The 26,382-nt window shown below is 40.8% G+C and overlaps 1 long non-coding RNA gene across 1 annotated transcript; it reads left to right on the top strand.

Annotated features, from left to right (window-relative positions):
• On the top strand, positions 1 to 26,382 carry LOC140696741 (uncharacterized). The gene is made up of 4 exons (XR_012073218.1): positions 1 to 261; positions 2,827 to 2,941; positions 7,879 to 8,013; positions 26,259 to 26,382. It is a non-coding gene; the product is annotated as an uncharacterized lncRNA (long non-coding RNA).

Below are 26,382 nucleotides of genomic sequence, written 5' to 3'. Positions count from 1 at the left end.
GAAAAGTACACACCCTGTTGGAGGTGCTCTGTACATACAGAGATACTGCACATAAAATTGCTTCTGAAGCCCAATGATCTGAAAACCCGGTCCTCAGCCTTTGATAATTTCAGCTGTTTTATTAAAGTCCTCCAAGTGGATGAAAGTATCATCAAGCCGGAGCAAGAGTTTTTCATTGCCCTATTTGAGAAGAGCTGCGTGAATGACTTTTATATTCAGGATAGAGATACATTCTTCAATCCAGCCACCAGAAGCTGCATTGTAAGTCTAAACTGAGTTTAGCTGCTGTCTTGGGGTGATTTAGAACCTGCTGTTGAATTATCAGTGATTTGGTTTGGTTGGTTTGGTTTGGTTTTTAAAAGATGCCCATAAATAGGATAAAAGAGAAAGAAAAGAAATATGCCTACAGATTCCTGTTAGGATAGTAAACAGTGACTGGTTAGTTACCCTGTATAAACCACACACTCTCTTAGAATCTTTTTAGGTTTACTTCATCCTTTCTCAGATCAAGTATCAAGTAAGGTACAGTGTTAAAAAAATTCGGGATTAACAGGCTTGTGAGCTCCGGGATCTGCAAGGCAGCTTTCCCTCCCCATGGTGTAAGTCAAATGGCAGAAATGAAATAAAGCACCTCATGTCTCCTCCGGTGTTAACAGGAAAAGGCTAATCTTCTTGACCTTGTTTCTTCCTGGGTAAAATGAAGATAATATGTCAGGAGGCGACAAGCTCATTTAGGGCAGGAACTATGTTGTCTTGTTCACTGCGGAATCTGAGGCACCGGGAAGGCTGAGTTTAACGAGTGAATGAATGAACTGTAGTTCCCCCAGAGTTACCATGTGGGACAGTGAGGATTAGCAGCTAAGAGCATAGACTCTAGAGGGGAGGGTACAGCTCAAGTGATGGGGCGCATGCTTAGCAAGTATAAGGTCCTGGGTTCAGCCCCCATCACGTCCTCTAAAATAGACAAATAACCCTAATTACCTCCCCACCACCCACCAGAATTACCTTATTATCTCCCCAACACCAAAAAAAAAAAAAAAAAAAAAGAAAGAGAAGAGGCCAAGAGCGTAGACTCAGGCTGGAACACCTGTGCTGGTCTCTCGCTGTCGACCTTGTAAAAGTCATTTAGCCTCTGTGTTTATCAAGTTCCTCCTCAATAAAATGGGGATAACAATAGTGCCCACCTCGTAGAGTTGCTGTGGGGATTAATGAATCTGTGTCAGTGTTAGAACAGCCCTGGCTAATACTAAGTACTCTGCATCTGTCAGCTCTTTTCATAATTACTGACAGATGTTATTATCAACCAAAGAAGTATTAGTTCTTTGTAAGGGAAATACATGTTAGACCATTTCATTTATCATTTTCTGTAATTCAGGCATTTTCCCTCTGAAATACCATTTTTTGTCTGTGCACTAGGAAGCCACAGGGCTTTCCAAATTTCATCTGTCTGGGTTCTTGTCATGATGGCAATACTGCAGAGTGTTGACATTTTTTAAGGACTCCGTCTGAGATGACAGCAACCCCTCAAATTCCGGAGCGCTTCTCTAACTGACAACATCTCGCTTGAAATGAAGTGTTTAAAATATAACAGCTTCAGACGCTTAATGATGCCATAAATGCAAGGATGTTATATCTAAGCTCTTTAAATAAATCCTGTCATTGAAATAAAGGAAATACTATATTATAGCGCTCTATGACTTTGTTATATTTGTTATCCATTTATCTGACTCTCTAAGACCAAAGAAAGCAAAGACTGAGATTGATCATTATTACTGTGTGGTACACGTATTTGTGGATTGAGACAATACTGAAATGTACTGTTTAAGATATTAAAATGAACACTAAACAGCTGCTTGATGCACATGCATGAACAGAACAGGGAGCTAGGTGCAGGGAGCAGACACTGAGCTTCCTGGATCACAGACCCAGCATAGCAGTCCAGCCCAGCAGTCCACATGTTTTATATTTATGTCCCAGCAAAATTAGCAGTGAGAGACTGAAATGAACTTTGGGGACGCTTGTAAACAGCTGTCATGATTACTAATGTGGGACACCAGGATTCTACAGTGTTTAGTTGGCATCTGCACACAACCAGTACTTTTCCACTAAAGTCTATTGTAATTGCTGGTCCCACATCCAGGCTGAGGAATCATCTCATGTGGTGTTTGGGAGGGAGTTAAGTGGAGTCAGGACTCATGTTGAGGCTGGGTGGGTAATAATCTGGTTCTAGTACAGGAGAATGGAAAGTAGGTCAGGTGGGAAGGAGAATTACTGGATTTAAATGATGTTTCTTAAGTAAGCTAAATGTATAACATCATGTGAAGTTTCTTGGTTGTTTATATTCCATGTGCTGTCACTGAATAACTACTGAATTGTGGGGACAAAAAAGACTGGGTTTTAGAATTGACCCTGTCCCTAACCTGCCAGAGTCCAGGTTCCTCTGGGTGTCCAAGGAGGGGGCTGGACCGTCAGGTGTCCCTCCACTGCATCAGTTTGGGCACTTGGGTGGCCTAGTTTTTTTTCTGTGGAAGACTGGCCCGGTTGTAGGACATTAAGCATCTGCAAAGCTCTCCCCAGGTACCCACGGTGGCCCCAGGACTGTAACATCCAAGCGTTCCTTTCCACCCGTATTTGCAAATGACCCTCAAGGGGTTAGTATTAATCCTGGGTGAGAATTATGAAAAATTATATGGTACCTCCATACATTCTGGCAAGTAAGGGCCCCTTATTTACAAATGACCACAAAGTGATAGCACCACATATTATCAACAGAACATGGGATCACGTGGTGACAGTGACTCTCACCTGTTTGCTTCTGCTTCCCAGTGCAACTTCAGCCTCCGTCAGAGGACCTCAGCTGCCCCCGCGAACAGGGCCTTCTGTACAGGGAATGGGCTCCTCCTCGAAGCATAGACAAGAATCAGCCATTAGATCTCATCAGGTGAGCTGTTGTGGAGAGCACTCCAGTGGGAAGGGCTCAGGGTTGCCCTCACGGCATCTGAGGGTGACAGTCCTCCAAGAGTGTTACCAACCAGGAAGCTCACAGGAGCTCTGAGCTTTGTTGCCCCAAGTTTTTACTGGAGGCTTTATTACAAAGCCATGGTTTATTGGGTCACTACCGACATGGCGAACCCAAACCCTAACTGTAAGTCAAACCTTTCCTTAGCCCTAACTGCTGAGCCCCTTCCTCTCCTTGTGGTTACTCACTTGTCACAAAGCTCAAAGCCCCACTCCTCTAATCACATGGTTGGTGTCTCTGGCTGGCCAGTCCCCATCCTGAGTTATCCCGTGAACACAAGCCAAACAGGGGTCCACCATGAATAGCAAAGTCACTCCTATCTTGGGAAATTTCAAGTCTTTAGGGGTTGCCGTCCAAGAACTGGGAATAAAGACCTACCAAATTCTTCATTAAACAGGAGTAAATGTTAGATTTCACTTAAATTATAAAATAAGAGAGAAATTCTCACTGCTTTGCTGTATCTGCTGTTCGACACCGGTTCACTACACCATGTGACTATAATGTCGCGCTCAGCATGTGTCTTCTCAGAGCAGCAGTGCCGGCTGCTCCCCGGGAGCTTATGCTGTTTGGGCAAGGCTGCTGGGGGGATGGAGGCCAAGGACAACCGAGCAAACAAAAATCATCGGGTGAATAAGGAAACAATGTCAGATTGAAAAGAAGGAAATAACACAGTGTTGTGATGGGAGACTTGGGGGGAAATGAATCAAGAAAGCTATCTTTGAGTAGGTTACATGTGAGCTGAAATGGTGATAAGGAGGCTGAACTTTGAGGATCTGTGAAAAGTCACCCCAGGAATTGAGGCAGCTTGTCCATTGGCCCCGAGGCACAAATGTGCTCAGCAGGTTTTAAGTGATACTGGAGCCAGCGCTGGTGAGAGGGATGAGACGCGAGATTTAGAAGGGCATCAGGAGCATGGAAAGGAGTGTAGACTCTAAGCGCAGTGAGAAGCAGTCATGACAGTTTAAGCACTAAGGTAATTTTCTCTCACTCACATTTTGCAAAGATAATGTGGAGAATGAATGGCAGGGACCCAGGAAGCAGTGAGGCCGGGTCGGAGGCTCTTGGAGTGGGCCAGATGAGAGATGGTGGGAGCCAGGGAGGAATGCGTTTGGGGAGTGGAGCTGACAGGATGCAGTTATGGGCTGGCTGTGGATGGTGAGGAGAAGAGGAGGGTCAAGGTAGCCCCAGGTCGGCCTGGAGCCAGATGCGTGTTCTTTCTCATCACAGTGCCCCATGCAGGTGCCCACCTACTTGGGCAAACCTCTTAACCTTCAAAGTGAGGGTTTTAAAACACAGAGGTCTTTTTGTTTGTTTCACATTTTATGGAAAATTTCAAACATGTACAGAAGTAGAGAGAAGACCACAGCCAGCCTGCCGGTATCAGTCAACCAGCTCCAGAATTATATACTCAGAATCACTGCTGTTGCATCTTTCATCTCCACCTCCTCCCCTCCCCCACTACGGGATCATTTTGAAGACAATCCTACATAGCTTAACCTTTCATTAGTGAAATGACAAGGTCTCTTTCAAATACAATTGGAATATTCCTTTTTTTTTTTAGGGGTTCAAAATAATTCCGATTGTCACAAAAATACACTTTTAAGTAGTTTTGGGGTTGAAATCAGGATCCAGACTTGGTTCAGACATTGCATCTAGCATATCTCTCAAGTGGGTTCTAATCTATAATTTTCCAGTTTCTCATTTTCCTTGAAATTGCTGAGGGGTTTCTCTATTTCCTGTTTGGCTGAATTCATTCTCCCCTTTGGTGTTAGACTTGTTTCTCCATCCTATGTATTTGCTTTAGCTAAGTGATTTGATCCTCCCCTAAAAGCTTGATCTGATTGAGGTTCAACTTTGTGCAGGAATACTTGTTATGTGAAGTTTTGTACTCCTGTCATAAGGTACATAATGTCCAGTTGGCTCTCTTTTTTTGATGACCACAGCCAATAATGATTGTCACCCAGGATCATTATTTCATAAGGGATTTTATTTCATGTGGTCGTACTCTAATTTCCTACGTCAATTATCAGCAGGATCACAGTCATGAAGAGGCACTTTCTCATTAACCCGGGTTATCATGTAGAACATAGTTTTAAAAGAGGATGTTTGTACATATGTAACTATTCAAAGCTGATACATTTTTCTTTTATTTTTAATTTTTTTTTCTAATGGAGGTAGTCAAGAATGAATCTAGGACCTTATGCATGCTGGGCACACACTGTGCCACTGACTGTACCACATCCCCCTTGAGATTCATATTTATATGATATTTTCCTTATGTTATTTTTGTTTTATGTTATACAGTTTTTGATGGCAGGGCTATGGCTCTTTAATCATTCCTTGTGGGTTTTGGGGTTTGTGTGTGTGTTTGTGTTTGTAAAGAATAAATTTTCCCCACTATTTTAAGTATGTTTTGCTAAGGAAAATATGTTGATCTGTTCCCTGCCCCTGGTCCATGTGTTCCCTTTGTTGCTTCCCACTAGTGGCCCCTTGAGCTCTGTGACAAGAGTAGCGTGTCGTTAATCCAGGTTGAAGGAGATCTGAAGAGATTTATTCAAGGAGATGAAATTTGTAGACAATATATTGGAAAGTATTGAGAAAGTTATTCATTCGGAGAAGGTCTGGGGTTGAATTTTTAAGTGCACAGAAATCTAAGCTATGAACCACCAGGACTCCAGGAAAAACAAAGTAGGGAAGGAAAATGTAAGTCTAGCAGACAACTTGCTACAGCTGTGAACAATCTGTACAGAGTCCTAATAATGTAAAGCAAGGATACTGAGTTGATCAAAATGATAATGTGATTATATCAAAAGGTTGGAAGAATGAAGTTTTGGGTGTGTATATGAGATGGGGTTTGAAACAGAGCTTAATCCTCATTTTCCATAATAGATAGTTAAATAGGTGACACATAAAGCTGAAAAAGTCAGTAGGCTGCGTTACAAGGATATTAGTCAGAGAAAGGGAGTAATTATTCCAGGAGTCAGCAGTAGGAGCTGAACGTGGTTGCTTCTGGCCAGGAAATGGGGCGTTTGTTGGGAACTGCTCCTTTTTACAATCGATGTTCGAGAACTGTTTGACTCTTTAATGAATGTATGGTATAACTTTGATAAAAAGAAATCAAAGATGAATTTTGAAAAATTGATGTTAAGAATTGGGGTGTTTTTGACAGAGAGAGATAACAATCAGACAAACTACATTTGAAGGGATCCTCATTATTCCTAGCCTTTCAGCAAGGACTAGGAGGCAGACATCTGTTTAAGGTTCAAAAATTCTGTCTGACCTTCTTACCGACATGTAACCTTTGTAAATAATGAACTCCCCGTCACTGTAAATATCCAGGAAGGGGCTGCCTGACCAGCTCTCTAACTAGCAGGGTGTGTTTACCACTGGCCAGTTGGAGCAGGAAACTTCTAACATTCTTTCAGTTTTGAATGTGGCATTTTTTGGATGGACAGTTGATAAGAATGTATTACAAAAAGCTTAACAAGAAAGAGTCCAAGACATCTCAAATCCATTGCCAGGGTTTTCTCTGCCAGACACCATCCTGAGCCTGCCATCTGTGAGCCAGGCCACAAAGCCCAGTCACATGAGAATGAACACACTTTGTCCCTCCTATCTGATTTGGCATCGGGCTCAGCCCTGTTCCCCATGGTCTCTGACCCATGGTCTCTGACGATGGAGCTGGTCTCACAGCAGCCTTGTGAGTGCTGGTCCAGCCCAAGGGGGTTCCTGCATGAAGTTTCCCAGGACTGCAGGCTGTTCTCAGAGCTGAGTCCCCACTAAGCTAAGCCCACCGAGCTCATCTCAGCTCCAGACTGAGCTAGAAGACTCAGAGTGAACTCAGAGCTGAGGAAATCCACAGGTTTTACCCAGCACTGCCGAGTCAGCAGTGAGCCAGTTGAGGGAAGTATCAGCAACAGCAAGACACAACTGAGCTAACACTCATTGTTCCGCCTCATCCCTAAACCCTCTGTGTCTGCCTGTCTGTGTCTGTCTCCCTTTCAGGACCAGCCTGGCACCGCTTAATACCCTGCCTCCTTTCTTCTAATCTTGCCTCCCTGGCCTGTTCCATCTACTCCAGATTAACTGAGAAACATTGAAGAGTTTTTTAAAACCTAGGGACAACAGACGTGCTAGATACAAACAATCCAGGGCATTGCCTTTCTCAGTCACTTCCCTCCTGCCCTCTCCCATTCCCACAATGAGTTTTATAAATATTTTGTCAGAGAGACATTGCACTCCCAGTTTTTATCATTATCAGCCATTTCCTTATTATGTGTGATTTACGATGCATTTGCTCCTAGGAAGTTCCCGAGATAAGGCAGGAGCAGATGACTGAGCCAGTTGTTGATGTCCACTTGTGTCAAGCCTGTTAAGAATGATCTTTGGGGGGATTTGTTGAATGTGCCAGACTGTCCAGTGGGTGGTGATGATCCCCTACATCTGCTCCGGAGTCGACCTCGTCCCCTCCTTTGCTCTGTTCTCATTTATCTCTCTTCAGCAGGTGAACCAGTCATCTGTACTTCTATGATACGTAACATACTTCTTATTTCACGGTACAATATGGGGGCTGCTATGAAAACGCGTATGTTTTAAGTGTGAATTGAGTCAGAGGTTTAAATTTAAAGCCCCCTTTATTTAGAATCAGAAATTAATATGATGGAGGGAGGGTGTAGCTCAGTGGTAGAGTGCATATCTAGCATGCATGAGGTCCTGGGTTCAATCCCCAATGACTCCATTTAAAAAACAAATAAATAATCCTAATTATGACCCCAAAAAACAAAGAAAAAATAAATTAACATGAGGATGAAGCTACAGTGATTGTGTGTCTTCTGAATCTACCTTCTGTCTTTCTGCAGGAAATTCTATGGAGAGACGATTGGAATCTACTTTGCTTGGCTGGGCTATTACACTCAGACGCTCCTCCTGGCAGCAGTCGTGGGGGTGACTTGCTTTCTGTATGGATATTTTAATCAAAATTACTGTAACTGGAGGTAACTTCTCTTTATTCCTTGTTACCATGCTTAACTTAGAATGACATTCTCCAGGAACATCCATGTTGCTGCAAATGGCCCTATATTGTCAGTATTTATGGCCAAGTAGTATTAATATACCTCTGCCTTAATCAGTCATCCGTTTATGCACATTTAGGCTGTCTCCATATCTTGGCTATTGTAAATAGTGCTGCTATGAATATTGGGGTGCAGGTGTCATCCTAAAGTAGGGTTCCTTCAGGATATGTGCCCAGGAGCTGGATTCCTGGGTCACATGGCAAGTCTTTTCCTAGTCTTTTCAGGAAACTCAATATTGTTTTCCACAGTGGCTGAACCAAATTGTATTCCCACCAGAAGTGTAGGAGGTTCCCCTTTCTCCACAGCCTCCCCAGCATCTGTCATTTGTGGATTTTTGAATGATGGCCATTCTGACTGGTTTGAGATGATACCTCATTGTAGTTTTGATTTGCATTTCTCTGATAATTAGTGATATTGAGCATTTTTTCTTGTGCCCATTGATCATTTGTATGTCTTCCTTGGAGAATTGCTTTTTTAGGTCTTCTGCCGATTTTTGGATTGGGTTATTTGGTTGTTTCTTATTAAGTCATTTGAGCTGCTTATATATTCTGGAGATCAAGCCTTTGTCAGTTTCATTTGCAGAAATGTTCTCCCATACTGTAGGTTGTCTTTTTGTTTTACTTATGGTGTCCTTTGCTGTGCAGAAGCCTGTAAGTTCATTTGGTCCCGTTTGTTTATTCTTGCTTTTATTTCTATTGCTTGTGTAGACTGCCCTAGGGGAACATTTCTGAGATGTATGTCAGATATTTTGCCTGTATTTTCTTCTAGGAGTTTTATTGTATCTTGTTTTATGTGTATCTTGCTGAAGAGACTGTCTTTATTTCATTGTATATTCTTGCCTCCTTTGTCTAAGACTGGTTGACCAAAAGTTTGTGGGTTCATTTCTGGGCTCTCTATTCTGTGCCATTGGTCTATATGTCTGTTTTTGTACCAATACCATGCTGTCTTGATGACTGTACCTCTATAGTATTGTCTGAAGTCTGGGAAAGTTATTCCTCCAGCCTCTTTCTTTTTTCTTCAGTAATGCCCTGGAAATTCTATGCCTTTGTTGGTTCCATATAAATTTTATTGTGATTTGTTCTAGTTCTATGAAATATGTCAGGGGCAATTTGATAGGGATTGCATTAAATCTGTAGTTTGCCTTGGGCAGTGTGACCATTTTAACAATATTGATTCTTACAATCCAAGAGCATGGGATACCTTTCTATTTCTTAAAATCTTCTTTAATTTCCTTCACCAATGGTTTATAGTTTTCTGTGTATAATTCTCTCACCTTCTTGGTTAGATTTATTCCCAGATATTTTATTACTTTGGGTGCTATTTTAAAGGGGATTGTTCCATTACTTTCTTTTTCTGTTGATTCATCATTAGTGTAAAGAAATGCAACTGATTTTTGAACATTAATCTTGTAACCTGCAACTTTGCTAAATTCTTCGATCAGCTTTAGAAGATTTGTGTGGACCTTTTAGGGTTTTCTATATTAAGTATCGTGTTATCTGCATATAATGACACTTTTACCCCTTCTTTTCCAATTTAGACCCCTTTTACTTCTCTTACTTGCCTGATTGTTGTGGACAGGACTTCCAAGACTATGTTGAATAGGGTTGGTGATAGTGGGCATCCTTGTCTTGTCCCAGATTTTAGTGGGAAGGTTTTGAGTTTTTCACCATTGAGTGCTATGCTGGCTGTAGGTTTGTCATATATAGCTTTTTTGATGTTGAGATATGTTCCCTCAATACCCACTTGGGTGAGAATTTTTATAATAAGTGGGTGTTGAATTTTATCAAAAGCTTTTCTGCATCTATTGAGATGATCATGTGGTTTTTGTCCTTTCTCTTGTTGATGTGAAGTATTACATTGATTGATTTGCATGTGTTGAACCACCGTTCTGTCCCTGAGATGAACCCCATTTGAGCATGATGTATTATCTTTTCTCTGTGCTGTTGGATTCTATTTGCTAGTATTTTGGTTAGGACTTTTTGCATCTGTGTTCATCAGTGATATTGGCCTGTAATTCCCTTTTTTGGTGGTGTCTTTGCCTGGTTTGGATATCAGGGTGATTGTGGCTTCATAGAATGAGTTTGGGAATATTCCTGCTTTTCATTCTTCTGGAAGAGTTTGAGAAGGACTTGTATGAGTTCTTCTTTGTATGTGTGGTCGAATTCCCTGGTGAAGCTGTCCAATCCCGGACTTTTATTCCTAGGGAGGTTTTTTTTTTTTTATTGTTAATTCGATTTCAATCCTAGTGATTGGTTTGTTCAAGTGGTCAGTTTCTTCTTGATTCAGTCTTGGTGGACTGTATGTTTGCAGAAACTTGTCCATCTCCTCTAGGTTATCCATTTTTTTCATGTAGTTTTCCATGATATCCTCATATGATATTCTGTATTTCTATGTTATTTGTTGTAATTTCTCCATTTTCCTTTCTTATTTTGCAAATTTGTGCTCTCTTTTTTCTTCTTTGTGATTTTGCCAGAGGTTTGTCAATCTAGCTTTTGGTTTGATTGATTATTTTCTTAATTTTTTTTTTTTAGTCTCTATTTTATTTATTTCCTCCCTGATATTTTTTATTTCCTTCCTTCTGCTGACTTTTGGGTGTTTTTGTTCTTCTGTTTCTAGTTCTTTTATTTGGTGGGTTAGATTGTTTATTTGATATTGTTCTTCTTTTTTGAGGAAAGCCTGTATCGCCCTAAACTTTCCTCTTAGCACTGCTTTTGCTGCGTCCCATAAGCTTTGTTTGGTTGTGTTTTCATTTCCCTTTGTCTCAAGGTATTCTTTAATTTCAACTTTGATTTCATCATTGACCCATTGGTTTTTTAATACCATGTTGCTTAATCTCTATGCTTTCCTTTTTTTCTCCTTTGTTTCTCTGTAGTTGATTTCCAGGTTTAATTGCATTGTGGTCAGTAAAGATGCTTGAGATAATTTCTATCTTCTTAAAATTGTTGAGGCTTCTTTTGTGACCAAGTACATGATCAATCCTAGAAAATGTTTGATGCGCACTTGAAAAGAATGTGTATCCTATTTTGGGGGGTTGTAATGCTCTGAAAACATCCACTAGATCTAATTTTTCTATTATATCATGTAATTTCTCTGTTATCTTATTTGTTTTCTGTCTGGAAGATCAGTCTAGTGATGTTATTGTGGTGTTAAAATTTCTGACAATGATTGTATTCCCATCAATTTCCACCTTTATCTCTGTTAGTAGTTGTTTCATGTACTTAGGTTCTCATGTTGGGTGCATATACATTATTGATTGTAATATCCTCATCTTGTATTGCTCCTTTAATCATTATAAAATGTCTTTATTTATCTTTATGGCCCTTGTTTTAAAGCCTATTTTGTCTCAAATCAGTACTGCTACACCTGCTTTTTTGGCATTTCCATTTGTATGGAATATCCTTTTCCATCCATTCACTCTCAATCTATATGTGTCCTTCTCCCTAAACTGTGCCTCTTGTATGCAGTGTATTGAGGGTTCTTGCTTTATTATCCAATATGCCATTCTGTCTTTTGACTGGAGCATTTAGTCCATTAACATTTACAGTAATTAATGATAGATGAGTGTTTATTGCTATTTTGAACTTATTTTTGCAGTTGATTTGGTATTTCTTCTTTGTTCCTTTCTTCCTCCTTTTGTGGTATGGTAATTTTCCTTTGATTATCTTGGATTGTATTTTGTTTTAGTGACTCACTTGTAAGTTGTTGGCTTGTAGTTACACTTTTTTGTAAGTCTGTTAACCAATTACTCTAACTGTGTGTACTAAACAGATAGAAATGTAATCTCAAACCCATCCTACCGAGAACAAATAATTTAAAAAAAAGAAGAAAGAAAATAATACTCTATATTTTCTTGCTTCCCTCTCCCACTCAATGATTTAGATGTCTTCTTTTACAAATTCATGTTTATTCTATTTGTAATTCATGGTAGTTATCAGCTTTCCAGTTATTAGTTCTCATTTTTGTAGCATCGTGCTTCTTTTCTATTTAGAATAGACCTTTCAATATTTCTTTTAGCATGAGTTTAGTGTTGCTAAAGTCTTTTAGTTTTTGCTTCTCTGTGAAATTCTTTATCTCTCCTTCTACTCTAAAGGATAGCCTTGCTGGAGAAAGTGTCCTAGGCTGCATCTTTTTTTTTCATTCAGGACTTTGAATATATCTTGCCACTCCCTTCTGGCCTGTAGTGTTTCTGTAGAGAAATCAGCTGAGAGCCTTCTCTTGTAAATCACTCTTTGTTTTTCTTTTGCTGCCTTTAGGATCATTTCTTTATCCTTCAGTCTGGCCATCTTGATTATGATATGTCTTGGTGTGGGTCTTTTTGGGCTCTTCCGGTTTGGGAACCTCTGAGCCTCCTGTACTTGGGTGTCTGATTCCTCCTTTATGTTTGGGAAGTTTTCAGTCATGATTTTTTTAAATACCATTTCCATCCCCTTTGTTCTTTCTTCCCCTTCTGGAACCCCTATTATACATAGATTGACATGATTTATATTGTCCCATAGGTTCCTTGTATTGTTTTCATTGTTTTTCTCTCAGCTGTTCTGATTGGGTGCTTTCTGTTATCCTGTCTTCTAGGTCACTTATTCGTTCCTCTGCATTATCTAGCCTGCTTTGTACAGCCTTTAGGTCAGATCTCATTTCAGCCAATGAATTTACCAATTTTACTTGGCTCTTCTTTATAGCTTCTATTTTGTTTTTGACATATTTTATGTCTCTAAACACTATCTCTTTTAGTTCCTTCAGTAATTTGATCACTTCTTTTTTGAAATCTTGATCTAGTAGGCCATCAATGTCTATTTCATTGATCATTCTTTCAGGGGATTTCTCTTGCTCTTTTAATTGGTAGTACTGCCTCTGTTTCTTCATACTGCTCATATCTCTCTGGCACTATGGCTTAAGGAGTATCTGTTATGTATTGTGGTCCTTAAAGTAGTTTATTTGTTTATCTATCTAAAGCCTATGTGGGAATAAAACTTAAAAACGAGAGAGAGAGAGAGAATTTTAAAAGAATGGAGGAAAAGGAGGTTTGAAAACAGTGTACAATCAATAATAGAAGAACAAGTTGAAGCAGATTAGGAATCGAGTTGAGATGTCTTTTAAAAACCTTAATAAAAAGAAGAAAAAAATCAAAACACAATGTTTGAAACCTGTGAATATTCAATAACAGATCAAAACCAAGAGAATTAAAAATGAAATGAGAACTGTAAACGTATACAACTGTTTAAAAAGTAAAGATTGAAAAGGTAATAGAAAACAAAACAGATTTAAAAGATTTAAAAAACAAAGATGTGTTCTCCTAGAGACTGTGCGCTCTTAATGGTTTTATTGAGAGGTCTTTGTGTCTTCGCCCTGTTTCACGAACTCAGCTTGCTCTGTTGGCCCCCTTGTCTGTTCTGCTCACAGTGTCCACCAGCAAGAACATCATGCCCCTCCAACACTGGGTCAGGTGTTGCTCTCCTTTGTGGTGGGTGGGTGGGTCCCTCCCCCTCCAGATGCCGCAGTCAGTGCTGTACCAATTGCTCCATAGGTTGGCTCAGCTTCAAGAATAACAGCTTTATGGAGATATAATTCACATACCATAAAATACAGCCTTTTAAATTGTGCATTAGGGTTTTAAGTACATTTCAGGGTTCTGTAGCCATCACCCCCAAAAGGAACCAATACCCTTTAGTAAGTCACACCCTAACCTTCCTTTCCCTTAGCCCCCAGCAGCCACCACTCTACTTTCTGTCTCTACGGATTTGCCTGTTCTGGGCATTTCATATAAGTAGAACCATACAGTATGCTGCCTTTTTGATTGTCGTCTTTCATTTAGTGTGATGTTGTCAAGGCTCATCCATGGTGTAGCTTATATCAGTACCCAAATTCCTTTTTGCTTTCAAATAATATGCCATTGTTATAAGTACACCACATTGCTTATCCATCCATCAGTTAATGATGAATAATTCTGCTGTAAGTGCTCATGGACAAGTTTTTGTGTGAACCCATATTTTCAGTTCTCTTGGGGATATATCAAAAATGGAATTGCTGGGATGTATTCTGCTTTTAACATTTTGAGGAATTGCTGAAGTTGCTTTTAAAGTGACTGCACGATTTTATATTTCCAGTAGTAATGTATGAGGAGTCCAGTTTCTCCACATCTTCATCAACACTTTTTATTACCAGGTTTATAGATACATATTTATATATCATATATCATATATCTTTGTCATCCTAGTTGGTATGATGTGGCATGTCATTGTGCTTTTGATTTCTGTTTCCCTAATGCCTACTGATGTTGAACATCTTTTTATGTGCTTATTTTCCATTCATATGTCTTCTTTGGAGAAACATGTATTCAAATTCTTTGCCCATTTTAATTGTATTTGTCTTTGTATTGTCATGTTTTAAGTTGTCTTTTTCTATTCTGGATAAAAGTCCCTTATCAGGGAAAATATTGGAAATATTTTAACCCATTCTGTGGACTGTCTTCTTACTTTCTTGATAAAGTCCTTTGAAGCACAGAAGTTTTTAATTTTACTGAAGTCCAGTTTACTTGATTTTTTTCTTTTGTTTTTTGTGCCTTTAGTGTCGTATCTTAGAAGTATTTGTAACCCATAGTCCTGAAGATTTTCTCATTGTTCATTTTCTAAAAGTTTTATAGTTTCAGGTCTGTGATTTATCGTGAGTTAATTTTCATAAATGGTGTTAAGATAAAAGTTCAGTTTTCTTTCTTTCCAGGTGTATGTTCATGTGTCCCAGCATCATTTTTGTAAAGATTATTTTTTCCCCATTGGAGTGTAATGGCACCTTTGTCAAAAATTAACTGGCTACGTGTAAGAGTTTGTTTATGGACTCTCAGTTCTTTTCTCTCAATATATTTGTCTGTCCTTTATGCAAGTACCACACTGTATGGATTACAGTTTTGTTAGTGAGTTTTGAATATGGAAACTTCAAAACTTTGTTCTTTTTGAAGACTGTTTTGACTATTCTGGGTATCTTGCATTTCCATATTAGTTTTAGGATCAGCTTGTTCATTTCTGCCAAAAAGCCAGAGCTGCATTGAATCTATAGGTCATTTTGAGGACAATGGCCATCCTAACAATAATAAGGCTTCTGATCCATGAACACAGGAGAGCTTTCCATTTATTTTAGGTCATTTTTAATTTCTATCAGCAGTATTTTAGTTTTCAATATCCAAGTTTCAGACATTTTTCTCAGTATTTCACATATTGTTCTTAATATTCCTTAGTATTTTATTCTTTTTGATGCTATTGTAAATGAAAATGTTTCCTTCTTTTTATTTTTAGATTATTCACTGCTGTTGTATAGACATATACATTTTTTTTTATATTTTGATTTTTTTTTAATATATTGATTTGTGTCTTACAATTTTGGTCTGACTGGCTTATTAATTCTAATAGGTTTTTTTTTCTTTTCTATCTCTTTATTTTCTTTGTGGATTTCTTGTGATTTCAATATATAATATCATGTCATCTGGAATGGAAATAGTTTTATTTCTTTCTTTCTAAACTAAAGGCTTTATTTTCTTTGTCTGGTTGCTTTGACTAGAACCTCTAGTACAATGTGGATTTTGGGAGGAGTTAATTCAGTCTTTCACCATTATGTATGATCTTTGCTCCAGGTTTTTCATAGATATTCTCTGTCAAATTGAGGAAGTTCTCTTCTAATCCTAGTTTTTATCCATTATCCTATTAATATGGCATATTACATGAATTGACTTTTGTATGTTGAACTGCCTTTGCATACCTGGATACATCCCACTTAGTTGTGGTCTATTTTATATGTTACTGGATTGGATTTGCTTGTCTTCTGTTGGGGATTTTTGCATTTATATTCATAAGGGATTGTCTTTAGTTTTCTTGTGATGCCTTTGTCTGGTTATGGTAACAGTGTGATACTAGTCTCATTGAATGAATTGAAAACTGTGCCCAACTCTTTATTTTCAGATGAATTTGTGAAGGATTTTTTTGTTTGTTTTTATTTTTGTTTTTTCTTTAAGTAGTTGATGGAATTCATCAGCAATGCCATACTGGCCTAGCATTTCCATGTGGGAATGTTTTGGATTACTATTTCAGACACTACTTATTGTAGGATTATTTGAGTTTTCTATTTCTCCTTGAATTAGCTTCAGTCATTTATGTCCTTCTAGGAATTTATTCACTTCATCTAGATTATTTCATTTATTGGCTATATAATTATTCATGGTATTTCCTTATATTCCTTGTTATTTTTGTAAGGGCAGTAGTGACATCCTTCCTTACATTTCTCATTTTAGTAATTTGAATCTTCTCTCTTTTTTCTTCAGTACTAGGTTAAAATTTGTCAATTTTGTTGATCTTTTCAAAGAACCAACTTTTCTTTTTGTTGATTATTCTCTGTTGTTCATCTATTCTCTATTCCATTTATTTCTACCTTTAGTATTTTGATTAGAATGTTTAATTCATTTACATTAATGTAATTTCTTACCAGGTTGAAGTTACATCTGCTATCTGCTTTCTATATGTCTTTTACTTTTCCCATTTCCCCTATTACTACACTTTTTTATACAAAGTAGGCATTTTCAAGTGTGCCATTTTAATTTGTTGTTTATTTTATCTTTTTCTCCTCCTCCTCCTCCATTGCCCTGGAGATTATAATTAACATCATGTTTTAAAGCAATCGAGTTCACATGAATGCCAACTTAATTTCAATTGTATACAAAAACTTTGCTTTGGTATCGGTCTTTTCCCTCCCCCTCCTCATGCTGTCACTGTCATACAAATTACACCTTCATGCATATATAAGTGCATCTACACAGTTTCATAAGTATTGTTTCATGCAGTTGTCTTTTACATCAAATAGAAGAAAACACTTATATGTAATACTCTATACTGTTTTATATTTTTACTCATGTAGTTACCTCTACTAGTGTTCTTTATTTTTCAGGTGAGTGTCCATTCATTTACAGCTGTTGGACTATCCTTAGCATTTCTTGTAGGGCAGGCCTGCTAGCAATGGATTCTTTCAGATTTTGTTTTTGTAGGTGTGTCTTAAATTCTCCTTTAATTTTTTTGAAGAATCATTTTGCTGGCTATAAAATACTTGGTGACAGTCTTTTCCTTTTATCACTTTGACGATACCATCCCAATGCCTTCTGGTCTCCATGGTTTTTGATTAGAAATCAACTGTCTTACTGAGGAGCCTTTGTATATGTTGAGCCACTTTTCTCTTTCTGCTGTCAGGATTCTTTGTTCTTGTCTTTTGATACACTGTGTCTGATGTGCCTATTTTAGATGTCTCTACGTTTATACCACGTGGAGTTTGTTGAGCTGCTGGGATGTACAAATTAATGTTTTCATCAAATTTGGGAAGTTTTCAGACATTATTTCTTTATATATTCTTCTACCCCTTTTTTTCTCTCCTTCCTTCTGGCGCTCCCAGTATGTGTGTATTGGTATTGTTGATGGTGTCCCACCTATCTCTGACACAGTGTTCATTTTTTTCATTCATTTTTCTTTCTGTTCCACAGACTGTATAATCTCATTAGTTTTAAGTTAACTGACATTTTCTTCAACAAGTTCATATCTACAGAGAAACTTCTTATTGAAGTTTTCATTTTAGTCATTATATTTGTATCTCTAGAATTTCTAGTTGGTTTTTAATATAAATTTTATCTATTGATATTCTCTGTACAAAGAGATGTTTCCATAATTTTATTCTTTAGGCATGGTTTCTGTTAGCTCTTTGAACATATGTGTAATTGCTTATTTATGTCTTTGTTTAGTAAATCCAGTGTCTGGGCTTCCTCAGGGAGTTTCTATTGACTACATTTTCCCCCCTGTTATGGCCAAACTTTTCTGATTCTTTGTACATCTTGTAATTTTCTGTTGAAAACTGGACATTTAAAATATTACAATGTGGCAGATCTGAAAGCCAGATTTTCTGCATCTCCAGGGTTGATCGTTGCTTCCATTGTCATTGCTGCTGCAGCTATTTATTTAGTTACTTTCCTGAACAAATTCTGTAAATTTTCTGTTCTGTGTAATGCATGGCCATGAGATCAGTGTGTGTGCAGAAAGCCTAGTTGTCATCACTGTAATAATGATCAGACAGTGATATTCTTCAATGCCTGGTGCCAATCGTTTGAGCTGTTGCCAGGTGCCTGTGTGTCCACGTGCTGAGGGATGCCCTCAGCACCGGCAGGCTGTCTGCAGCTCTTCCGTAGCCTTTAGTTCTTGCTTATGCAGAACCTCAAGTTCTGCCAGAGTTGAAGGCTTAAGGTTTTCTCAGATCTTTCCTTGCCATGTGCCACACATGTGTACGGCCTTCTAAATTCTCAGAATTCTTTGGAGCTTTTTAACCCTACCTCCACCCCCAGAACGTCTCATTACTCAATTTTGCCTTCTAAGATTCCTAGTCAGCATCTAGTTAGCCTCTACCGGTACCACTGCCTCAGGCAGTTGTAATGTTAAATACTCACTGCTGATTGTTTCCCACACACACTCGGGACAGGCTGTTTGCACAGCATGAGTTTGAAATAAATGAAATAGTGACAGCTCTCTGGGGACGGATTTCTTGGGTAACTTCAAATCAATTCTGCCCCACCATGATTGTGAGACTGTTGCTTTTAAAGGCCACCATTTAAGGAGAGGATACGGGGATGGGGGTAGATCAAGTTACAATGCCACAAAACTCAATATCTTTATGGAGATTTAGCTGTTTTTTTTTCCTCAAATAAACACGCCCCTCATTGCTGAAAGCCTTGGTTTAATTTCCAGAGTTCTGCAGAGGTTAATTTTGACAAATTTTGCCATTGTCATTGCTTCATAGAGGAGTAAGTTTCCAAGAATTTCACTCAGATATTCTAGAAGTGTATCCCATTTGCATTTGTTTTTAAGTGAGTTACTTGCGAGACTAACTAATTCTACAGCTCCAGCCCCATTCACATAAGAGTCCATCTGCATGGCTTCTCCCACAGGGAGCTGTGTGCAACCTGTTGTCAGTTTGTTGTTTTTCTTGTTAAAGTGTAGGGGTTTTAAAAAATACGCTCATGAATAGCCCTTTGTCATTTTTACACGTTACAAAACTTCCACTAGTCTGTGGCTAATTTTTTCCCTCACTTTTCGTTGCTTTAATGAAGTTCTCACTTTTAACGATTTTCAGTATAGCAGTATGTGGATGCTGATCACACGGGTGAGGCATTTAACTACTGTCTAAACCTCAGTCTTTGCTCTGGCTCACTGTCTAGAACATCTGAACACATCTACTGAACCCCGTATGCCAAAGGATGCTGACAGCCCTAATTAAAAAAATGCTTTTTAAATAAAGCAAAAAATATTAACTTTCACACTGGAAAAGACAAATCTCAAATTTCCTTGCTGATCTTGCGTTCTGTGATCATTAGCTACATCATGATTATAGAGCCGACAGGCATATTGAGCTACTGATTTTATTTCATCGGATTTTAGAATGCAGAACACATTTCAGGCCCACTTATAGCACCATATGTGTATCTTTAAGGATATGTACATATGATGATGTCTTTATTTTAAGTATCTTATTTTATTTTAAGGACCTACTGCTGTTAACCTCATTAAGGAAATCTTGAATCTGCAGAACTGAAATTTTTCATACCACCATCATCCCGTAGCATCTCTTTTGCACTTAGATGTTGTGTGGCAGAGTATTTTTCTGCTCCCTAGAAATGATCAATGTTGAAGGGGAAAAAAACCCTCCTCTAATAAATATAGTCCAAATCACACACTTATCTGAACAATGGCCACCAGTTTAGTCCTCAGCAATCCATCTACTCGTACTGACACAGATTGCTCAACAAAGACAATCCACCACTGAAGTCAGGATCCTCAGCACACGTTCTATCCCCTCCCCATTCTTTGTTGATTCTGAGCTACTTTTGTCCAACGCGTCCTGCCAGTCTCTTCGCTGCCTGACTGCAGTTTTTAATTTTTACTTTTGAGTTCCAGGCTGCGCCTAGTGATTTCCAGAGAAACACCAGATACCTGGCTCATCAGGAGGGGCGGGGAGGATTTCAGGAAACTGTTATCCTAACTCACTTGCAGATCAGTGAGTGGCTGTTGTGAGCATTCCTTCTAGAACTCTGCCATGACGGCTGCATCCACCCCAGCAAAATAACGTAGCTCCTCCAACCACCTCTGCCTCCATTCATCTGAGTTTCTGCCTTCAGTGACACTCAGATGTTGCTGATGGGCATTATATATGTATATATATGTTTTAATTGAAGTATTGTCAGTTACAATGTGTCAATTTCTGATGCACAGCACAATGTTCCAGTCATTCATATACACGTATATATGTATGTATTCCTTTTAATATTCTTTTTCATTAAAGGTTATTACAAGATATTAAATATGGTTCCCTGTGCTATACAGAAGAAATTTAGTTTCTTTAGCTATATTTATATATAGTAGTTAATATTTGCAAATCTCAATCTCTGATGGGCATTTTTAAAGCCACATCTGGAACCCTTGCAGCAGAAGAGTCTGAGAAATATATTTTCAACCTCATAGCCTTTTGGTTAGGAAGTTGGAATAGAGGCTTAGCTGGCTCACCTAACTTGTCTGCCTTTGTGTGTAAAGAGGTCTGGAGTTTCAAGGCCAAATGAAATGTCCCAGCCCTTCAGTAGCAAACTTAAAGAAACCAAAATGCTCCCACCTGCCAGAGCATGACTTGTCCTTAGACACTGATGTACATAACCACCAATGCTGTCTAAGGCATCGTCTTAATCTGATGCACACTTTCTTTAGATGTCTAATATCCTGATTAACAGGACAAGCTGGTTTGGATTCCCAAGGTCACAGGCATCCTTCTGCCTGACTTTGGTGTATATATGATCAATGAAGAGTCCTCTCTCAGATCAGCTGGAGCTGCCTGGTGTGTGTTTTGCCAGAGAATGTGGGTGCAGTGCTCCCCACCAGAGCCCTACCAGTTGTTTTATTGCAGGAAGAGAGAGAGCAAAAGAGACAGAACAGGAAGTCCTTGTCCAGCCTCAAACACAGTCACCCGCGCCCAGGGCTTCTGCTCTGGGACACACAGCAGTGCAGGTCAGCAGCGACGTGGCCCCGGTGTACTCTGAAACATGGTGTGGTTGTACTGGGCTATCTGTGTCATTCATGGGCCCTGCAAAGTTCTCGGCTTTGTGAAATTGGGAACTAAGGAACTCCCACCCATGCCTGTGGCTCCCAGGGTCTGCACCCTTACTGCTTTTGAGGATTTGCTGGCAACTCATTATTGTTCACCAGGTTATTTCTCAGCAGTCCTGTGACTTCCTTATCAGAACTGCTCCTTAAGTTCGGGATTTAGTGAAAGATGCCATGTTAAGCTGTACATTCATGTTCAGGTAGGAGGAGGAAGACAGCACAGATCAGAATTGCTGTTTTGCTTTTTGTTGTTGTTGTTTTCATAAGCCGTCTCCTGTTGTCAAATAGACACTGAGCAAATGAATGACTGTTACACTCCCATTTGAAGGATGAGGAAAATGACACTCAGGGGGAGGAGGTAAACTTTCTGAGGTTCCAAAGACAAAAAGGGATGAGCACAGAATAAGATCCCTGCAAATTTCTTGGCTGTCATCAGCCTTTAGGTCAGTGACAGAGTGCCGTGTGTAGTAGTAAAGTTGTAGCGTGCTTTGAGAAGGGTGCAGATGTTCTTGTTTTTGTTGATACAGTCACATTGTTTTGTCTGGGACTTTGAAAAAGAGAAATGGGTACGAAAATGTTGGTTTCTCATCCTTGGTCCTTCCTCACCCTCACAGATATGGACCCTTCCATCTGTAGCAGGAATAAGAGCCCCAGCCTTCCCGTCTCATGAGATCAGTACTCATTCATTTCATCCCTGCCCACCTGTAGGTGATAAAGCACAGCGTGATTTTCATGTCCTACTTCACTGATTCTTGTGAAATTAAGTGTTTGAAGATAGAAACCTATGAAAGGAAGCTGCTTTTTTTATATAAAGTGCAGTAATTTTCTTAGCAGAGAAGGAAATTGAGGATTTTCTTCATTGAAAATCAATAGAAATTTCAAGAGCATCTGTATTTCTGATACGTAGATTAAAATGAAAAAATCTAGAGGGATTATAGAAACACAAGGAAGACACCAAAATTGTCTTTAAGGAGCTTTTCTAAGACTGGGCTTGTGAAGAGACTGTTGACAGAGACCCTCTTCTCACCCATAGTCCCTCTCCTTAGGTTGGAAAGGGCCAGCGTTTCCCCTGTGTGCAGTCCTGGAGCTTCAAGTGAGTTGTGGCGTAGGGCGGTGCACATGGTGCTGCCTTCAGTTTGTCCATCCTAAGTAACCCCTGGCAGTCAGAGGATGAGTGTGTTGTAACCTCATGAACCAGTCGCCTTGCTCTCCGGGGTGTGTGCTTATCTCAGCTCATCCCGGCTCAGGTGATAGCAGAGCAGGGAGTGGTGGCAAGAGGTCAACCATGAGTAGCAGGGAGCACCTGGAGTCAGCTTGGTCCCAAGTGGCTAGGAGTTGCAGGTGGAATTCCCAGGACTTCCCACAGCTCATTCATTCAGCTAATACTTCTCCAGCACCTGTGATGTGCTGGTGCTTCCTTTGTGAACAGAACCAATTCCCTGTCCTCATGAAGGTGATGTTCTAGTGGACATGAGAAATGATACACGCAGAAGCAGATCCAGGGCAGGTCACATGAGTGCTGTCTACTTTGGGGTGAACAAGGTGAGATACTTTGGGAAGGAATGTATGATACAGGAAAATGTGGGGGAGAAGATGGCCGTATACCAGGTACTATTTGGGTCCCTGTGATGCACCTCGCCAAGTGTGGGTCCTTGGTTTACACAGGAACGAATCCAAGAGAGAGCCACATTTCAGTAAATGTAGATTTATTCAGAGAAATATATACTCCACAGACAGAGTGGGCTGTTTCAGAAGGCAAGAGAAAAACCATGAGGCGTGGGGTTAGGTTGCTCCAGTTTAAAGTAAAAGTAGATACACACTCCACAGATAGAGTGTGGGCTGTCTCCCTCAGCAGAGAGAGCAGCCATGAGGTGGGGGTTTGTTAATTTTTATGCACTCGGTATCTTCATATGCTAATAAGTGGGAGGAATATTCCAACCGCTTTGCGGAAGGTGTTGGGGCTCCCAGAAATTGGGCCACCCCTCACACTTTGACCTTTTATGGTCAGCCTTGAACCTGTCCTGGCACCTGTGAGCGTGCCATCTAGCATCCTGCTGTATGTTCGTGAGTCTGTATTGAAGCTCAAGTTCTACTGGGTGTTGAATTTTCCACCGTCTTTGTGCTAATGTCTGTGCCATTCTTTTAATGGCTGTGCCCGGGCCCCTTCCCTCCTGTCTCATGAAGGAGCTCTGGATTGATTGCACAATTGCAGAGCAGGGGACAGAGTGGAAAGAACTTCTTAAGTGGAAGGTGGAAGGCAGTTTTAGCCGTAGAATTCTCAAGTCAATTATAAAGTAAGTGTCTTCTGTTTGCTGGGGGTACCTGGTGTCACATTAGGGAGCTGTGAGTCTTGGGGACTTCAGTGAGTGGATGGCTCACTGTGTATACTGTGTTGCTTCTTAGGTGGATTGAGGACAGTTGGCTTATAGGTGACCCTTTCACTCAAGCAGGGGTCTCTTTGGGGATTTTCTTCATGTGAGGCTAACATGGGTCACATGCGGGACAGGACCGGCCAGTCACAGCTTGGTCCACAGTCACCTAGTGCCCTCATGGCTTTCATCCCATGGATGCGTCACCTCCCCCTGGATGGGGACAAGGGCACAAGTGGTGGGGCAGCTTCTCAGTGGTGGAGGCATTGCTTTCAAGACCCAACTCTCAACAGCATGAACTCCTGGTTTTTGCCACAGTCTTGGCTAGATGAGGCTGTTGGGTATCTGAGCTCATGAGATGTGGTTGCCATGCTTCCATTCTCACCAAGAGCTCTACTTTTGAAGGTTCTGCTCAGAGAGCCACAAATACTCCCTAACCCATAAACAAAGAACAGTCTCTTTCCCTCGGGTATGGTCACACAGAAGTAGAACGGATCATCCCGAGAGCAGGAGAGGCCAAATCAGTCCTGCCATCAGGGGTCTGACAGACAAGCCAGCTCAGTTCCTCTTACTAGTTGTTTACTTGGAGGATCTGGGGCATTTGGGTGACCTGCAAGTGTCAGGAAATAGTAAACGAAGGCTTTGTAGATTTTCTGGTCCGGTGTTAACTCACCCCATTGTAGCTGTCGTGCAAGGAAAGAAAACTTGGTGGACAACAGGCCATGGCCTCTGCTCCCTGGTGGAGCCAGGAGATTACAATGATAAGTACGACTGCGGGGGCATCATTTCTATGTTGAGAGGCCAGACGGCCTTACATATCTCTCATGCTGGATGTCTAAGTTGCAGAGGGAAACTGGATTCCATCCAGCTCTCCAGCCAAGGAGGAGACCACAAGTGGCCTCCCCCACCAACTGTGAGCTCCTTGCCTCCACTGACAGCAGCATCTATACCATAAAGCTTGGGTACCACATGCGTTTCCGTGTAGACTTCCAACAAGCCACAGCAATGGCCTCTTGAGGGTTGGTGTGCCCAAGGAAGGGCTGTGTGGGACGGAGGGAGGAATGCCGGGGTCAGACACTAGGCCGGCAGGCAGGCAGTGACGACATCTGTGCAGCGCAGGCGCCATGGAACTGAGCCAAAGGGAGGCGGGCTTTGGAGCAGGGAACCTGGGCAGTGCATTGTTGTTCGTAAGAAAATCCTGGGCTCTGGATCCACGAAGTCATTGGCTTGATTCCTGACCCCAACCTTCATCTTGGGCTAATGTTTGAAGCTTTCTGTGCCTCTGTTTCTTGGTGTCCCAAATGGGGACAATAGTAGCAATTACCTCTGAGAGTCTGGAGGGCCCTTATAGATGTCATTTCATTACGCTCACAGCAGCCCACGAGCACGGTGCTAGGTCCCCCATTTTACACGTGGCAGACGGGTAACCTTTTAATCAGTAATCACGCAGCTAAGAATGGTCAGAACCACCATTTGAATATGATCCCTGTGTCCAGATAATTTCTATTCTCATTCAGTATTACTGGAAAACTAGTAAAGTCAGAACAAACACTGCTGGGAAGTGGGAGCTTAAAACATTTTTTCATCTTCGCCATTGGGGAGTGCTGAGTTCACACTCCTCACAGCCCGTCCGAGGCCCCCTGCATCTCCGGCTGCCCCTGGTGGGGTCTGCAGGGCTCTGGGCAGCTTCTCCTTGATCTCTACCCCAAGGCTGTCTGCTCTCTGCAGGTTGATTGTCAACCCTGACTGCTCAGTATAGCTAATGTCTAAAAACAAAAAAAGTTGGCGGGGGTACGCCTCAGTTTTAGAGCACGTGCTTAGCATGCAAGAGGTCCTGGGTTCAATTCCCAGTACCTCCATTAAAGCAAATAAAGCTAACTATCCCCCACAAAAAGGAGAGAAATATTTAAAAAACAATAAACAGTACAAAGCCCCACTCCAGTCTGGGACGCAATATGATTTAAAGGCTCCCAGTTGCTTCCCACTTGCAGGAGGGTGAGAGCTACCCCTCCACACCTGTTCTCCTGACTTGTCCACTCAAACTCATTAGCCTCTTGAAACAGGAAAACTACTTGGCTCAGCCTAGAATTTTCTCCCGATTTCTAGACTTTTATTTGCCTACTGGACATCTCTCCTGGAGCCCACAGGCACCCAGCCAGAACTGAATCAGTTGTCTCCTCTCATGACTTGCCCCTCTTCCTGCCCTTCTTATTTCAGGGAATGGCACTATAATTTAGACACTGCCAAAGCCAGAAAGCTGGCTGGCATCTTTGATCTCTTCCTGCCCTTCCATCACACCTGTGGCCAATCCGTCCACCTGCTGAAATGTTTTCTTCTCTCCTCCTGGTGGGGACTCATCAGGCCTTCACAAGAACCTGCCAATATGTCTCCCTGCCTCTATCTTGTCTCTTCCTAGATCCCTTTGCATGTCTCCTCTACCTTGGAGGCACACAGAGTCCTGTGTGTTGTGCACCTGCGATCTCTCCACCTGGTTGCCTCACCTGCCTCCCACAACCTGTGCTCGCTTCTAGACTATTTGCAGTTCCTGGAAGGGACCTGGCTCTCCTTGGCCTCCCTCCTTTGCATGTGCAGCTCCCCAGGGAGAAATGGCCTTAACATTATACCTTCCCCTGATCACTTCTAGGGCATCTCAGAACTCACCGCAGTGCTTCCCTCCTCTGGGAGAGCCTTGGCTACAGTTCCGGCTCTCTGCCCCGAGCACCCTCTGCTGACTTTTATCCAAGCCCTCTTAACACGCCTCCTCAGCC

The sequence above is a fragment of the Vicugna pacos genome, chromosome 6 (assembly GCF_048564905.1).
Source record: "Vicugna pacos chromosome 6, VicPac4, whole genome shotgun sequence".
NCBI classification, from domain to species: Eukaryota; Metazoa; Chordata; class Mammalia; order Artiodactyla; family Camelidae; genus Vicugna; species Vicugna pacos.
The sequence above is the reverse complement of the archived record's forward strand: the minus strand, read 5'-3'. Positions and strand labels throughout refer to the sequence as shown.